This window comes from Meles meles, chromosome 10 (assembly GCF_922984935.1).
Source record: "Meles meles chromosome 10, mMelMel3.1 paternal haplotype, whole genome shotgun sequence".
NCBI lineage: Eukaryota > Metazoa > Chordata > Mammalia > Carnivora > Mustelidae > Meles > Meles meles.
The window spans coordinates 93,443,860-93,458,274 of record NC_060075.1 but is presented as its reverse complement, the minus strand read 5'-3'; the positions used below and the strand labels follow the sequence as shown (position 1 = coordinate 93,458,274).

Here is a 14,415-nt window from a genome sequence, read left to right as displayed (position 1 = left end):
CACATAGAATATTTTTGCTAATGTTGTTTTCTTTAATGATAGCATAAATGTCCCGGTATTTCCCAATAGAATTCAAATAGTATGGGCTTTGAAGGCACCTGGATACCTCACTTAGTTGAGCATCTGACTCCTCATTCAGCTCAGGTCATGATCTCAGGCTCTTGAGATCAAGACCGCCGTCGGGTTCCATGCTCAGCACAGCTTCTTCTTGAGTTTCTTTCTGTCTGCCTCTTCTCCCTCTGTTCTCTCTCTCCCAAATTAAATACTGAATCTTTTAAAAATAGAATGGCTGTGGAACACACAGAGAAAAAACTTAAAGACAAACTCACTTAGCCTTTCTCACATCGGTTTCATCATCCAAAATATTATTGTCACAGTGATATAGTTTCTACTTATTGTATGGATTAAATAACCAATACACGTGAAAGCGCCTAGCAACCTTGCAAATAAGAAATATTCAGAGAGGGGCGCCTGGGTGACTCTGTTGTTTAAACGACTGCTTTTGGCTCAGGTAATGATCCTAAAGTCTCAGGATCAAGTCCAACATGAAGGTACCTACTCAGCAGGGAGTCAGCGTCTCCCTCTGACCCTACCCCCTTTCATGCTTTCTCTCTCTCTCATAAATAAATAGATAAATAAATAAATAAATACAAACTTTAAAAAATTATTTCAGAGCAATATCCTCACTTTTTTTAATATAATTTTATATTATTTTTGTTAATGTTCCAAGATTCATTATGTACCACACTCACTGCTCCATGCAATACGTGCCCTCCTTTCTTTTTTTTTTTAAAGATTTTATTTATTTACTTGACAGATAGAGATCACAAGTAGGGAGAGTAAGGCAGAGAGAGAGAGAGAAGGAGGAGGAAGTAGGCTCCCTGCCAAGCAGAGAGCCCAATGCGCGGCTCGATCCCAGAACCCTGGGATCATGACCTGAGCGAAAGGCAGAGGCTTTAACCCACTGAGCCACCCAGGCGCCCCAATACGTGTCCTTCTTAATACCCATCACCCAGCTCACCTAATACCCACTCCCATCCAAAACCCTCATTTCCTGATCAGCCCCAGAATGATTCCTGATGGATCCCTTCTTTCCCTTTGGGATGGTGACCTTGCCTAAAACAATGGATACTTTGCCAAGAATTATCTTCTTTCTGCTCCTTCTCTATTGTTAAAAAGGTTCCTTTTCCTTTAATCCTTTTGAGTTCTGCTCTACTTCCTAGATGGAATGCTGAGAACCTCTGGGTGCTTTGAACACCTGCCGCTGGACTTCATTCCACTGCCAGTTGGTACATGTTGTCAATATGCCCTTGTCATTATTTGTATATGTTCTGGGTGGGTTTATGCCTTTCCCTGCCAAGAGGCTGATGTCCTCATTGTGGTGCAGACAGTGTTAAAAATGGGTTTCCCCTTTGGCAGACATCTTCTGTGAGCTCAGTGACTAGGGCACATAATTCACAGGGAAAATCACAGGAGCCTTTAGGAATACCTTGCAAGCTTCCTGGAATTGTCTCAGTGTACAAAATTCTGCTGATCCTTTCGATGTGAGTCCTCAGTGTCTAGTGCTCAAGCCTGTCATCATCAGATTACAGAAACCTTCTTAGAGCACAACTAAAGGGCCCACTCAGTCACAGGATGCAGCCTGGTGATTATTAAAAAATAAAGTGAGGATATTGCTCGGAAATAATTTTTTAAAGTATTTATTTATTTATTTATTTATTTATTTAGGAGAGAGAGAGAGATAGTGAGAGAAAGCATGAAAGGGGGTAGGGTCATTATCAGAGGAATTATCAGTGGTATTATCAGAGGAAGATAGCCCTGGACATTTCCAGTAAAAGAGGGACATTACCAAGTGTTCCTGTCGTAAAACTAGTAGTTGAACCTTGTACACATTCCTCAGCTATGGAAGTCTCCACCTGACCCCTAGTCCTGCACAGACACTGGTATTTCTGAATCAAATTGAGGGAAAGAGAAGTAGCTGACATCCAAATAGACTGCTTTCATCTAGACAGGGTTTCAAAACTTCATACTTTAAATATGAAATCCTTTCTCCCTCTTTCCTTTTCCTTTACTCTGTCAATGGCCTGTATCTCCCAGGTCAATGCCAAGGGGCCTAATCTCTGGAATTAGAGCTACCTAGCAGAAAATATAACCCTGGTCCTAATTTTTCTCAAGGTCAATAAGATATCTCATTGGTTGATTACCATAAAGTTATATTGGGAGTTAGTTAGGAATTACCAAGAAGCCATTGGGATTCACTCCTTTGGCTGGCCCTACTTCCTCGGGGAGGGATAATTATAAAGAAGTACAATCAAGACCTTTCCCTTCATTCTTGAAGTTGTTGCAGAAGCCCTCCTAGAGCAACGGGTAATCCCCCCCAAAACAAACAAACAAACTAACTAACTAACAAATAAACAAAACCCTTTACTCTGACCAAAGCAGTTCTTGAAATTAAAATAGCCCTTCATTATGACTCGGCTGAGCAAGACTGGATCTTTGCTGTAGGCAACACCATGTTCTATACCAAGTTGAACACTATGGGGAAAATTAAAATCCAATAACATCAGATCATGGTGCAAGCCATGTGGCTTAACAGAGTTACTCCATTAACAGGGTCTTTCTTACTTATTTGATTTTAATTGCTTCAAGTTATGAGGACTATGGCAAACATGAGGAACTCTCATGGCAACTCTCTTTTCCTGTATCCTCTGGTCAATGATCATTTTTCTGATTTTTGTCTTTGTATGTATATTGGGTGCCTTTGTGTTTTGTTTTGGCTTCTACACTATAGGTAAATACAACTCTGATTTTGTGTGTGTTCAGATGGCTCTAAATGTGACTTGGTCTTCATTCTATCCCTGCAAAGAAGTTCACATTCAGGGGTGAATGGGTGGCTCAGTTGGTTAAGCATGGACCTTTGGCTCAGGTCTTGATCCCAGGGTCATGGTATTGAGCCTTGCATTGGGCCCCCTGTTTACTTTTTTATATTTCTTAATTATTTATTTATTTGACACAGAGAAAGTAAGAGAATGTGAGAGAGAGAGAGAGCATAAGTAGGGGGAGCTACAGGTAAGCAGAGGGAGACGGAGAAGCAGGATCCTCAATGAGCAAGGAACCTGAAGGGTGGCTGGAACCCAGGACCCAGGATCATGAACTGAGTCAAAGAAAGCCACTTAACCAACTAAGCCACCCAGGTGCCCCTGGGCTCTCTGTTTAGTGGGGAGTCTGCTTCTCCTTCTACCTTTGTCGCTTTCCCCTGCTCATGCTCTCTCCCGCTCAAATAAATACATAATTTTTTTTTTGAAAAATGAGCATCCTTAATGAAAAGGTCATTTGCTAAGATGAAAGACTAAGATTTCTGGAATAGATCGTGTTTGACAGTGCACAATGGGGAATTATGTTCGATTTCTATGGGGTGTTTTACAAGGTGCTTTTCACATGCTCTCACTTATCTAAATGCCCACAACCATCCTTTGAGGGATGGTTCTAACAATCACTGGTATGATTTTACAAGGTACATAGACTCTTTAAATCTTATTTCCTTCTGGGTAAGACAGAGTCCTCCAAATTCACCTTATATCAGTGTAACTGGGGGATCAGATGGCATAATACATGTGAAACTTTAACACAGTGTTTGGCACAGTAATAATCATTTAATAAGTATTAGCTTTCATTCATATTGTTGTCATGTCTGCAAATACCACCACTCCAGAAAATCATGTGCGGTATCTGGGGATTCTGAAGCTTGTGTGATTTGAAAGGTAGGACTGCTTTCTTTTGCTTAGATGGGATATTGACCTAAACATGTAAGATTCTGCTGTGATTCTAGGGTTGGATGGATTCATCTTGGTAACAGCACTTCACGTCAGCAGTGGGTACTGAGGACTGTACAGCAGCCAGTTTCTGGTTTTTTTCCATTCAATAAGTTTGAATAGGACACCTACTTTGCAGTAGGCAGTGTGCTAGGAGCTATGAGCAGAGAAGGAAAACAAGATAGTCTTAAGCATTTACCCTCGAGCTGTGGGGGAAAAAAAAGAAAGAAGTGCATAATTCATGAAGTTCAACATCTTCATGTGCAGAAATACAATTTTGAATTGATTTACTGAATTACACAGATTCAGAACAATAAATTCTGGAATTGTGGGGCTCATATTAGTAAAGGCTCTCCTCTCTGCTTACAAATTCTTATCTATCATCTACCTATCTATCATCTAATTATCTATCATGTATCTATCCACAACACAGTCACACATCAATTAATAGATTTGAACAATTGAATAATACTTGCACTCATTTCTTTCAGTGCTTGCTGCTATTAACTCCACAAAATCTTCTCTGAATGATGAAAATGGTAAGATTTTGTCTATGTTTGCCTTTATGTTCTGCTGTAGCATTTTTTTCTCCTCATCAACATCATTGAAGTTCCCTGGCTTCAGGGAAAAACCTCAGAATGGCTGGATCTTGAACAATAGATTGAGTGATATTTTAAGACAATCCATCATCTCTCAGGAATCATCATCACACAGTAAATGCTGGTTTGGGTGTGAGAGGACTATAAATTAGGGGTGCAGGGATGTGCTCTGAATTATTTCAACAATGGAATTCATTCACCTGTGACCTTTGTTACTACTGGCTGAGGAAAACAGGATATGAATTGCTTCTAGATTTTTTTTTTCAGATTGCTTCTAGATTTAAAAAAAAAAAAAAAGTTCTTGCTGGAAGTTAATAACATGAACTGACCTGAGAGCTTCTCGTACAGGTGTGCTGCACTGTGAGTGCATATTGTTTAATTCTCCTAATACTCACTGTGAAGGATTTTATTCCCATTTTACACAGGAGGACAATGAGCTAAATTTATTTGTCTCCATACCACACAGCAAGATCTAGGGCTTCATCCCAGATCATCTGAATCAAAAATTCATATACTATCTTAGTTTTTATTCTTGCTCTAATCCCCAAAGTCGAGACCCTGAGACAGGTGTACACATGGGGAGGGGTGTGAGTGCAGGGCTTCTGGTGCCACAGAGTGGACGTAAACTCCACTCTTTTAATTATCAGTTCCATGTCTACGGCTAAACTATTTACATTTTCTGAGCACACCTAAAATGACGCAAATAACATCTAAGTCATAGAAGATATAACGTGACATATGTGAAAGGTCTAGCATAGGGATCTCACTTAGCTGCTACATTGTAAGTACTAGCTCCTGGCATTGTCTCCCCACATATGAACAAAGGTAATGATGAAGAGCATTGGCTCTAGCCCTACTGATCCAACCTCCGTGTCCAGGATCAAGGGACTTGTGGGCTCTAACCATCATCATCACCATCTTCATTATCATCATCTTAATTTGTAGTTTTGCTTAATCATTTTGATGTCTTTGCTATTTTGTGTGTGTGAATATACAGATCTACAGAGCAGCTGAGGAAGTGTTCTTAAATGTAGTGTTGCTGGGATTGAAATCTGGTTTCTGGTACTTACTACTTGCATGAAATCAGCCCTTCTCTCTCTATCCTCGGTTGATTTGTAAAAATGAGAGTGAAAATAATAATAGGTTATTTAAACATTAAATAAGGTTTAAGCTTTGCATACAAAGTTGCTAAAATAAGTAACAGCTACTTTGTACTTAATGGATATTGCCTCTTATTCTTTTTTTTTCATGATTCAGATTTATAAGACCCAAACACAATTCTGATGTGTTACAAAGTCCAGACATTGTATCTGTTTTAAACTAATTACTATCAATGAAATTTCTACAGAACTTATATTGCCTCGTATTCTTACTTCAAAACATGGTAGGGAAGAAGGAATGTTAAAAGCTATTTATCACCAATGACTTTTTCCCATTGGATTCATTCATAAGCACAACCTTACTTTTTATTCCTTTGGAAAGTTCTAGGTGAGTTTCATAGATGTTTGAGTGACTTGACCAGCAAACTGTGTTCCAAGTTGTCTTGGGGACGGTGGTGGTGGAGATGGTGATGTAGGTGTTTATTCTCCAGTTGTGCTGGTGTGAGTGTGTCACTTCAAGCTAAGTCATCAGAAGTGTGTACAGTCACACTTTGCCCATTAATAAGTCCTAGCCTTTCAAAACAACACTGAAATTAATAAAATGCTCCTTTTAGACACCCTGCAGCTGCAACTTGGGAACACATCTGCCTACTATACCTACCTCCTCCTCCTCCTGAAGAGCCTGATCTACTCCGTCATCATCGTCATCTGTCTGCTTGGGAGACCAGCACTCAGTGGCAATGGGAAGAGTTCCTAACACATGGTGGCACAAGGTGTCACTTCTTGCCATTGGCTAGTGTCCCTAAAAGTGTCTGCTGAGTATCTAGTGAGACTTCTTTCTGAGATTGGGTTCTTTCAGGTCACGTGTGTCTTTTTCTTGTGTCATTATCTGAGAGCAGGCTTACAAACCCCTGGGCAAACAGAAGCTTTCACTCTGCAGCTAGAACTAATCTTGCCATGACTCAGGGGTGGGGCCAGCGGGCATCCACAGAGTCTTTTGCACCACCCCCTCATCGGTCCACCAGCTCCCCAGCCACCCAGTTCCCATGCCTCTGGGTACAGCCAGCATACACCTTACAACTGCATTCTTGAACTCTTTAACCAGACACCGGCCTTGAAGTCTTTATTTTATGCACCTGGAAGCCATCATGCTTGTTACCTGACATTTGTGTGTTTTTCATAATAGGCACAATAAAAGCAATCAAAAGTCTTCTTTGGCCTCCGTGTAATTTATTTGGTGCTAACTGAGAGTCCAAAGTAAAGGACAGCCTGACAACTGAGTCTTCCAATTCAGCATCACTTGTAATAATGGTCAATTCCACATTTCTAATTCTTTCTCTGAGATGGTCCTTATCATGCTTTCCTTGGAGCACTGATCCTAGGTGAGCCACAGACAGTGAAGGTTTCCAGGTTATTTCTCCTTCAAAGTTTAGCAGATTCAGACTCATTTGGTTTAATACACTCTGGTGGTGACATTATAACATGTTGCATGACTGGTGGCTGTGCTCAGACCTGTCCCAGTGTGTCACAGGCACTAAATTTCCTGATGTCACAAGAATCCCAAGAGATCTGCACTAACACTGAAAAGGTAGAATGGCTGAGGGGTTAAGTGCTTGACTTCTGAATTCCATATGCTTGGGCTTAAATCTTGGTTCTATAGCTATTAAACTCTTTGTGGCATAATTTTTTCATTTGCCAAATGGAGTTAAAGTGACCCATCTCTTGGAGTTGTGTGGATAAAATGAGTTAACTTTCCTGGATACCTGTGAGTGCTCAACAACATTAGCCTCTACTGTTGGCAGCTCTAATTTAGAAATAAGAGAAACACTCATGTACACATGCACACACACTAACAATTAGGGCACTCATTAATATGTATGTGTATATTTCTACACACATGGATGTAAAACAAAATATTCAGTGTGTGGTAAGTGGTGAAAAAGGTAGTGATGGTTTATTTTTCTATTTTTGTTAACAAATCTATTTAATGTAGTAACTTCAATATATTAGAATTTAAACAATATCTCATTTAAAATCGGGAAGGATTTTTTCTTAATTTACAATCAGATTCAGTTCTTGTGAAACAGGTGCTTTTGTAAACCAAGTAGAGGTTCCCATGTGGAAACAACATAAAATCCACAAGATACAAGAAAGAGAAAATTAAATTTTGATCTAGTCCTTGTCAAAAATTTCTTCAGACCTCTTAGGACAAATGTCTGGGCCTTTACTCAGATATGTGGGACTATTTCTGCACGTGGAAAGCATGGAGGCACAGAGAGGAAACTAGCAAATTACTTAAGTCGTGTGGGTTAATGTCACTGCTAGGGTCCTAGGCGTTGTGTCCTGTGGCTCCCAACTCTCTAGCACTTTCCTTCCCCAACTGGACCTAAGCTGCCCTGTACTGGGAGGTGCAAAGAGGGGGAGGGTGGTGGTCCTGGAAACAGTGTGGGTGGAAGGAGGGTGCTATGTACTCCCTCAAATGTGGTTGATTCCTGGAAGTGCTTGAAGTCATACAGGCCCATGCTGGTTGGGGCTCTCAAGCACTGGCTCTGGTGTTGAAAGATGAAATAAGAACAGTTAAACCACAGCCAACTTTGCTCATTTCCAAAAGGCCACAGCTAATGGAAAGAAAATATCCATTTGCACACATCCTTCTTCTCTCAAATATATGTGTTTGGGGGAGGGTGTGGAGCAGAGGAGGGCTGTTCAGTGATGTGAGCATAAAAAAGAAGTGTCCACACCCACACCTCACCTAAGCATGGAACAGAGATTGTGTCCAATCCCGGGTCCAATCTGTACAGGCCTTGGGGAATCAAAACTCTTACTGCAGAGATCATTGCTTTGGCTTTTACAGTCTGATTTCACAAAGCATATTCTCACCATGGACTTCTCTCCTCTTGTTCTATACAGAGCACCAACATCTGTGTGAGCTTTGGCTTCCGTGAGCATGGGCCCCGTGTTATTCCTTCAGCCCAGCATGTGTGAGAGAGAGCTCTTTCTCAGGGTCAACTGTAAATTCACCTCTTGCCTAGACATCATCAGTGGACCTGGTGTATATGTGACTCTCCACCTACACAGGATATTATGTGACCACACCACCGAATTCTGGAGATTTGGGTCCCAACGCCAGAATGTACATACCCTCCTCGCCCCCTTCTCCACCTCACAAAATTCTTTCTGGTTAATCCTCAGACTCCCACACCCCTCCTGGTGGCACTTCTGTCATTTGGTCTATTCTCAGAAGTGAACAGATGGAGCTCACCTGACCTGCACAAATGCACACCTTTGTGTCATTACATCCAGCGATTTTTCATTCGTGAAATAGCTCTGACAAAATAATATTCGTTTTCCCATCACACATATTTTTCTCTAAAACCAGAAAAAGTCTAAAGGTCTAAGAATAGAAAAAAAGTCAAATAATTATTATATTTCTATGAAACATTTTGCACTAAAATTTATATTTATGTATTAGACAAGAATTCTGTAAATACTCATGCTATGATGCAAAAGCAAATATGTAATGAAAAACCTGTATATCCCATAAGACCATATTTATAAAAATAAAAACCTGTGTGAGTGTGTGTGTGTGTGTGTTTGCAAATCAGAAAGTGAGGAAAATAACAAGTTGATTTCCGTCATTTCTGGATCTTCCAAAATCTCTACAGCAAAATGACTTTATTACTTTTACATTAGAATTTAAAACAAGATATGAATAATAGCGGCGATATGACCACAATTATGTGAACGTGCAAACACAAAATGAGAAAGAGACAAACTGTCCCCAGTGATGTGTCACAGAGTTCACAGGTTCTGTGATTCTTGTTCTCTGCACATTTTTTTAAAAAGTCTGTGTTACTGTCACAATCAGGGAAGGGACATAAAAAAAGTAGCCACAGGAAGATCAGGGTAGCAGGTGAGGGACAGAGCCGACTCACACACGAAGGAAGCAGCCTGCGTCACAGTTGGTTTAATCCTCTCAGATAATATACCTCAAGTAGGATATTTTCTTTTCCTGAGAATGTCTGATGCATTATAGCCAAAACCCTATCTGGTACAGACAAATAAATACCAGAGAACCTTAAGAAAAGATGTGTTCCACATCTTACCTCATCAATGTCACAGAGTTCAGGAGAAGTTTGTGGTAAAATACATAGACAAAGGCATCGCTGTTGGGAGGCTTCACTTTCCAGCCTATTAAACTGCTGTAGAGACACTGGGGCAGATCACATGCCTTCTCACCCGTAAACGAGTCTGAGGAGATGGTCATCCCACGTCTTCCTGTTTCTAGGCTCACTGCCCACCTGTCAAGATAATGGCGTTTGAGCCTCATGGAGCTGACATGTCTTGGGATTATTTGGGAGTTCTAAATAAAGCCTAACATTGGATGAAAACATAGTAATATGTAAAGCTTACGTAATTTAAAAGTGAAAGTTAGCAAGGTCCTCTTTATGGTCAACAAATCTTCCCATGAATGAGAAAAATAAAACTAGACTAGAGCAACAGAAGTGACTATTTAGGTGGTTGGGAAATGTCCAATTTGACAATTGTCTGACAATAGTTTATATCTGAAAACCTACAGAATTCAGGAACAACAGCAGCACTCGTCTACATTGCTCCTGTTCTTCCCTCAGCTTCCACATGGAGCATCATGAGCCAGAAGTTTCCTCCAAAATAGGAGAGGCCTTGTGAATGGGATCCAAAGTCACACAGTGTAAGGAGCTGGGTCAATCTGGGATGGGAGCGATGCGAAGGTGAGCTGACAACTGTGTGGTGTGCAAGCAGGAAGGCCGGGGGCTCCGCTGGTCTGCGCTTGGGGTCATGACTGCAGCGAGCATGTGCTCGGCTGAAGCTGTGTGCGTGCTTAGCAGCGACTCAAAAGAGCCCAAACCAGCCACACACGACTGCTGACACTGACGTGATCGTCTTATGCAGAGGAGCCATGAAAAGACTCAAACAGTACAGCTGAGAAGACTTACACTTGAGCATGTACAATCTATGTGCTAATTGCGTAAAATAGGAATGTGCTCCCCAAGACCTACAACAAAACCATTTGGCAAAAGTGAAGTCTTAATCAAGTTGCTGGGGCATATCCCTAAGAAACCTTGGCAACCATGAAGCTGTGTAGATGCAGGGTGATTCCCAGGACGCTAGGCTGAAAAATAAAATAACTAAGAAAGAAAACAGGAGAGTCATGAGCTGCCATATACCGCAGGAGATTGAATATCACAGATTAAGTCCAAGCAACTTTCTCAGCATGCAAACAGCAATGAAAGCAACCTTTTGGGAAAAAGTCACAATCTCAAGTTGCTACAATATATTTTCAAGAAAATATTTTTGAATAAAAAATGATAAGACCGTCAAAGAATCACAAAGGTGTGGCCATTGTTAGGGAGTAATAACCCCTACCACTCAATACAAACTCTGAGCTGTGCAGTTCCTCTCTATAGGAGACAAATACTTAGAAGTAGCTATAACAAGTTTATGTTCAAAAACACGTTTAAAATACTCAAGAGGATCTCAGCTCTGTTCTTGGTGGCTGCTAAGGCATCCCTCCAGCATCCTTCCTTGGAGCCCACAGTGGGGGAGGGGCGCCTTCCCCACTGGGCTGTGGCCCCAGGAAGCCAGAACCCGAGCTTCTGCGCCTCGCCCTGCAGCCAGGCCCATGGCATTGTGAGCCTGCAAGGGAGCCCTCCTTGGCTCGGGGGACTCCTGGCCCCTCCCTGCGCCATGCGCCCATAGCTAGGAAGCCTGAACTCACCTGGGCACTGAGCCCTTAGTGGCCATCATCGCCATTGCCGCCATTGCAGGGACTGCTGTTGGCGTGGGAGGCGAGCGCTAGAGGCCTGCAGTTGGGCTGTGGCCCTGGGCCCTGGGCTCCCAAAGCACGCTCTGCATACAGGGCTAGCAGGAGCGAGCTCAGCTTCAGCCTGTGCACAAACCCCATGTGCACGGTGCTGCTCTGCCTGGACCATGGTGACTGCGACTTCCTGGAGCTGCTGGTGGTGGACAGGAACCAAAAATAAACAAATAAATGAAATAAATACTAAAAGGCAAAAATACATATTGTATGAAGAATACCAAAGTTACAACACAAACATGTATTTAAAAGAAATAAAATCTAGAATAGAAAAGTTGTAACCTGAAATGAAATATTCACTAGAGAGCTTAAGAGAATAGTTTCATTGGCAGAAGAAACAATCTCAGCACAGAAGAACACCTCCAACCTGATAAAGGGCATCTGTGAAAACCCACAGCTGACATCATAGTTAATGCTGAAGGACTGAATGCTTTTCCCCAAAGAACAGAACAAGACTGGGATGTTTGCTTTTGACATTTCTATTTAACGTGGTAATACAGATTCTAGTGAGGGCAACTAGAAAAAATACAAAGATCTCTAGCAGATTAAAAAAGAAATGCCAAAATGTCTTCATCCACAGATGATATGGTCTTGTTTGTCGGTAATTCCATAGAATCTACACGCACACAAATCCAAAAGTAGAATTCATGAACAAGGTCAGCATCATCACAAGATACATGATCAATGTACAAAATATCAGTTGGATTTCTATATACTGTCTTGACCACTTGAAAGTGAAATTTAGGAAACAATTCCATTTACAATAGAACCAAAAGAAATAAAACATTTAGGAATTAATTTAAAAAAAAGAGCAAAGCTTGTATGTGGAAAAATATAAGTATTGCAGAGAAAAAATTAAAGACTATCTAAATAAGTCTAGAGAGGATCCATGTTATGGATTAGAAGAATCAATATTGTCATGATGGTAGTTCTTAGCAAATTCATTAAAGATTCAGTGCAGCAGGCATTTGGGGCACAAGTTAACAAGCATACACTAAAATTACCATGAACACCCAAAACACCTTGAAAGGGAAAAAGTTAGAGGACTGATAATGTTCACCCTTAAGAAGCACTGGGCAGAAGGGGCTCACCGAATATTGTACTTGGATGATGAGACTGATGATGCTGCACACACAGAGGGTGTGGAGAGCTTTGTCACTGACACATCAAGTCTGAGGGGCTGCAGGCAGGCCTTTCAAGCACAGGCTTACAGCACCTATGAAGCCACGGAAGACCCGAGGGTCGCTGACTCTTAGAGTTGCTGTCTCAGCTCAGCCTGACTGGTTTCCATCTCTCTTTCCCTGAGGGACAGGGCTGTTCAGATGCTCACGGTACTTAGTGTCCTAGGACTGGGATCACCAGGAACAAAGAGGTGCAGGCTGTTTCAGGTGTTGGAATGTCCTTTCCCCCAGGGCTCACACTGTCTTCTAGGGAAGCCTGGCCTGACAGCTGGAGAGAGGAGCCACGTTCTCTCCCCACCTTGTCCTCCACCTGCTCTGGATTTCTTCTGGGCTCACTGAAGAATGGAGACCGGAGACCCACCTCACACACCCCCCCAAGCCCCTACCCCCGTTGAATGCAATTCCCTTCAAATCAGCCCTTCCAGGGTCTTCCTTCTAGCTCAGTCCGTAGCTGCTCTCAGGAGCCTAAACTGGGGGACACTAACTGGCTCTTCTTCTGCCTCTTGAGGTGACATTTTGAAATCAAGTAACCACATCACCATCCAGGCAAGAACGGAATGGGATGATGGGGAACTCCCAGCCGAAAGCCCCTGAGGAAAAATCTGGATGGACAGACATGACCAGGAGAGAGAATTGCAGTCTTCAGGAGCTCACACTGAAAAAAAAGGTTTCAATATTATAGACGGTGATGGTACAGAACATGTGGGAGGCTGGACCTGTGATAGGATCACTTTGGGATAAAAAGGTCACGGCTGTCAACAGCTGACAAACACAAAATCCGGCACCATTTGAATTAGACATTTGACATTGGGAAGGCACCTGTTGCCAAAAGACACCTGTCTGAGCCAGAAGATCCTAATGCCTGGAAGCTTTTCCAGGCCCAGCTCCTGCCCACATCACTCTGTCTCCAGCCCTTGAACACAGAGCAGGCCAATGTGGGTTTCTCCATGGTGCCCCATCCCTCCCTGGCTGGTGGTATTCTCCCTCCTCCCAAGGTCCAGCAGGCTAGTGTGCTGGCAAACTATATTTTGTCCCCCACAAGGTCCAGCTGGGAAAGGTAGTGTCCCCACAGAAGGAACTCCTGAAATGCAGAGGTCTGGCTTCCCTATTTGTTGGGGAGCCCAGAGATCAGCCACAGGACTTTGACCCTCCATCCCCCAGCTAAGATTCCCAATAACATGACACCAGGCCAGAGTCATGTCAGGATTAGACTGAATGACAGCATGGGGATCAGAGGACTCCCAGTGTACAGAGCCCCTGAGCTGTCAGGGACAGTCTTGCTGGTGACAGCCAGTCTGGGCAGCAGCACGAGTGTCTGTCACTGTCAGTGGAAGAATTAATGCAGTGGCTGCAACCAGGGGCACAAGAGCAGCACCGAGGAGCAATGAACTGGGGGGACAGACAGATGGACAGACATGGATTGACAGGAAAGCTGTTCCATGTATATGAATGTAAATATGCATATCCACAGGCAAATCTCTGTAGTTTTTACAGGTATGTATGACACCAAGCCTCTCAGTCTATTTTCTCATTTGAGGCTAGGGGAATGGGGGCACTGCAAGGATGAGCCACTCACCAAAAACTACGACTCACACTAAGTACACAGTTGGAAAAGGCAGTTTTCCTGCTTTGTATTTCTGGGCCCTTCCACTCACTAAGTGACTCTTTGCTGTAATAGACTTCACTTAACTGGTGAGCAATAGGAAGATGATCAGGTGCAGGAAATCCCTGCAATGGCCAGGAGGGGGTGGTAGAAGTCAGTGTAAGTAATAAGTAAAACAACACAGTTCTTAAGTTGGAAGCACATTATTTAAAACAAATGAAAAACCTAATAAGATCACAATTCGCATTCAAAGCAACAACTGA

At 42.4% G+C, this 14,415-nt stretch overlaps 1 pseudogene; it reads left to right on the top strand.

The window, feature by feature from the left end:
- The window catches only part of LOC123952183, a 45,928-nt pseudogene extending 39,405 nt beyond the window's left edge, over positions 1-6,523 (top strand).
- Positions 6,524-14,415: the final 7,892 nt, after the last annotated feature.